The sequence below is a fragment of the Rhinopithecus bieti genome, unplaced genomic scaffold, assembly GCF_001698545.2.
Source record: "Rhinopithecus bieti isolate Rb0 unplaced genomic scaffold, ASM169854v2 scaffold_33515, whole genome shotgun sequence".
NCBI classification, from domain to species: Eukaryota; Metazoa; Chordata; class Mammalia; order Primates; family Cercopithecidae; genus Rhinopithecus; species Rhinopithecus bieti.
The window spans coordinates 5767-9957 of NW_016814192.1; positions in this window are offsets into that span (position 1 = coordinate 5767).

A 4191-nucleotide genomic window follows, 5' to 3' on the forward strand; every position below is an offset into this window, starting at 1 on the left:
CATGTTAGCCAGGATGGTCTCGATCTCCTGACCTCGTGATCCGCCCGTCTCGGCCTCCCAAAGTGCTGGGATTACAGGCTTGACCCACCGCGCCCGGCCTCAATTCATGATTTTAAAATAGTGCAGATAGTGTCAAAAAATTATACAAACAGAGGGGCTTTGAGGGAGCCTTCAGAAATTATCGTCAGAAACCTGATTGTCAATACTATTTTAAGAATAGCTAAAAAGAAGAATTCACAGCCTTTTACAGTTCCCACTCCTGTTTTAATCATTTTACTATTTTATGTTATTTGTGACGCTGAGAGGAAAAGCCAGTAGGGGCTCTGACTGGATCAGTAAACTGTACAAATCTTAGCAATTCAAATATTCACCACAAGTTGGGGTCCCAAATTAAATACAGGCTGTAAAGGATTTATAAAATAAAATAAATGGTAAATAGTTCTTTTATTTTTTCCTAAGAGTCCAGAAATCCAGAAGGGTTGTAAGTGAATGAATATGATTATTGACTTTTAAAAGAACATATGACAAGCAAGTAAAAGAAAATTTAACAGTTTCACTAAGAAATAAACAGGATGCAAATGCACTTTCAGTCACAATAGACAGACATCCCCGATATGTTTAATTGTTAAACAATAGTAGAAATACTAAGCAATTAATAAAAGTTAAAACATAATTGTAAAGTGACCAAAACCAAACACAATTTTAGCACTTACGTTCAAATTCTCTAAAAAAGAACAGCCCACAATCAGTATCAAAGTATTAAAAAATATTCTAGTACTAATATATCATTTCTAAAAGCAATCTCAGAGAAACAGGAATAAATTGCTTATTTCTGGTTGCTTTTAACAGGTCTGAAGAGTGTCATCTTGACGCTCTTTGTTTAGTAGCATATATATTTATGTGTATATATGTGTATATATATATATGCTACTAAACAAACTTTTAGAATGACCTAAAAGAATGATGCAAGTCCAAAGAGCAAACGACGTGTATTTATTTTGCTAGAATATTACATTTCATAATCTTGCCACTAAGAGATTTGTGATCCCATAGTCCATTTCTTTGGGTTGCACTAGTCTCTTTGTTGCTCCAATGCATTATTAATAAATTTTTTTACAAATGCAACCAAGTGATTTCCATTGTAATATTTACTTTTTTACAAATTAATGAAACTGAAATTCCTTTCTATGCATAAAATTTTTGTTAAATTTTTAGAAGACTTTAATCAGTTGCAGAATTTTTACTTGTATCTCTGCCTCAAATTTTCTGTTTCTAAAGCAGTACTCCTTTCTGTTCATCTTTTATGGATTTTACACTTAACTGTTTTGTGAGCTAAATGCAGCCCTTCATGGAAGCATCATATTTAGCTGTCAGTCTCCTTTTGTTTCTCTCTCCCTCTTTCTGTCTTCTTCCCTCACTTCTCCTCTCTCTTAGCTTCTAATGGCCATAGGATAAATCTCTTGATGCATATGAATTTATCAGTTGCTAAGGTAGCAAATTATTCAAAGCCTAAAACTTGATGCATAGCAATTAACCTTAAAATACTTTGTCATCACACTTTTGATTCATGGAGAGGAGCACTATTGATAATACCTTTATCCTTGATATGTCAAGTGTTCTAATAATCATAGGGAGTAAGTAAATATAGGCTCTGATGTATATCTAATGTTGCTTCTACAAGCCACAATATAGCTTCAATATTAACACTGCCCACATTATGAAAGAAAATTAATATTTGCTACTTTTTTAGAAAAAAAAAGTTTCCCCCTAAAAATTGAATCTCTGGCTATTGAATCTATGGCTCTGTTTGCTGTTTTCATGAGTCAGTTTTGCCTCTAGAAACACTCTTTGAACTTCCATAGTTATATGAAAGCATGAAATACTATATGCTATTTTTAACTAATATGTTCTGAATTGTAGTTGTATATAATTTTTACTTGAGATATGGTCTTCTAGAAACCAATTTCTCAGCATCAGCTAGAGCCAAGACTTTTCAGAATTTTAAGGAAAACATATTTCATATGTTGAAGTCGTAGGTCCCTTAAGACAAGTTCTATTTTGGTGTCTACGTTTACAATAGCTGGACTGTCACAATCGTTCACCTTCATCATTAAAAAGCCATATAAAGTTCCTTTCTCCTCTAAACTTAGAATGTTAAATGTTGGCCTTGTAAACTAGCTTTCTAAGTCCTTTAAGGTTTATGTCCAGAGATGTAGAGGCTAGGTAACCAGTAAGGCAAGGTCAGATCTTAACAATGCAAGAAGCCTCCCAAACTTATCCTTTTCCAAAATTACTTGTGAAAAGCAAAACGTTTTATAAGCCCATTATGAGTACTTCTGGAAAAGTCATTATGACTTGTATAAAGACTATTGATAGTTTTTTTTTTTTTTTTTTTTTTTGAAATGGAGTCTAGCTCTGTCACCCAGGCTGGAGTGCAGTGGTCAGATCTCAGCTCACTGCAAGCTCCGCCCCCTGGGTTTACGCCATTCTCCGGCCTCAGCCTCCCAAGTAGCTGGGACTACAAGCGCCCGCCACCTTGCCGGCTCGTTTTTTGTTTTTTGTGGGGGGTTTTTTGGTATTTTTTTTAGTAGAGAAGGGGTTTCACCGTGTTAGCCAGGATGGTCTCGATCTCCTGACCTCGTGATCCGCCCGTCTCGGCCTCCCAAAGTGCTGGGATTACAGGCTTGAGCCACCGCGCCCGGCAAGACTATTGATAGTTTTAAAATGAGGTGGAAATAGGAAATGGCAACAGATCATGCCTATGTGGCACATCCAGCTAGCTCTCTCTAGATTAACTTTGGTTCAAACCTAGAGGAGTCCCTCTGTGATGTGTGAATCCACAGGATCTGTGCCTGTCTCAAACACGTCCGAATGCTGGTGTCTGAGAAAAGCAAGGATTTCCATTCTTTTGAAAGGAGCTTGCAGTACCTACCATGTTGCTCTGTTGTGAGTTACCCTCTAGAGGTGGTCCTGAGGGAAAGCCATTGTGCTTTCAAGTCAGTAAAGAACCTGAAGTGAGAGACATAAGAAAAACCGACTTAAAGATGCCACAAGCCACTAACTATAGTGGATTCTATTAGCCATTACTATAAAGGGTTGAGACTCCTAACTTGGAGCTACTAAAGAAAGTGGTCCCTGAAAGTTAATAAAAAATCGTTTAGAAAGCCCTCCAGATGGGACCCATGTCCACCACTAGGAGTGAACAGTAACTGGAGCCATTATCACTGTGAGTCACAACCAGGAAGCCATAGATGAGGCAGGAGGAAATTTCCAGCCCCTTCTCATCCCCTTCCCTAAATAAGAGATGCCAATGTCCCCTTATTTGTTACGAATTCAAAGGAAAGATGGCAAATATTGGCCTTTCAATATACTCTAAACAGAGAGGAAAATAATTTTTTCTGCCAATAAATCTGGTATAGTTGGAGACTCAGAAACTCTCAATGTGGGCTTTGCTGGATTAAAGACTTTGAGTTGTAGATTGAGTTTCAGACTTTTTTTAAAAAGTAATAATAGAGATGGGGTCGCACCATTTTGCCCAGGGTGGTCTCAAATTCCTGGGCTCAAGCAATATGCCTACCACAGCCTTCCAAAGTGCTGGGTCTAAGGGAGTGAGCCACCATGCCTGGCAGAGTTTCAGACACTTGATAATTAAAGTAACATTTATTGATGCTATACTGAGTGTCATCCATTGTTCTATTTTATCTGAAGTACGCAGTCACTTCATCTAACAATTCTGTAAAGTATGTACCATTTATTAACCCATTGTACTGATGAGGAAAAGTTAAGTCCATAGATATTAACTTGGCCAAGGTCACCAATTGTAAATGGTGAACACAGACAGGTAAACTCAAGAGCTATGCTCTTGACCACTACTTGCAGTGTGGTAGATAGAAAAAATGGCTTCTCAAAAACATTCTAGGCTGGACACAATGGCTCATGCCTGTAATTCCAGGACTTTGGGAGGCCAAGGTGTTTAGGAGTTCAAGACCAGCCTGGGCAACATGGCAAAACCCTGTCTCTACTAAAAATATAAAAATTAGCCAGGTGTGGTGGCACATGCCTGTAGTCGCAGCTACTCAGGAGGCTGAGGTGGGAGGATCACCTGAACCCAGGAGGCAAAGGCTGCATTGAGCCACGATCATGCCACTGTACTCCAACTTGGGTGACAGAGTGAAACCCTGTCTCAAAAAA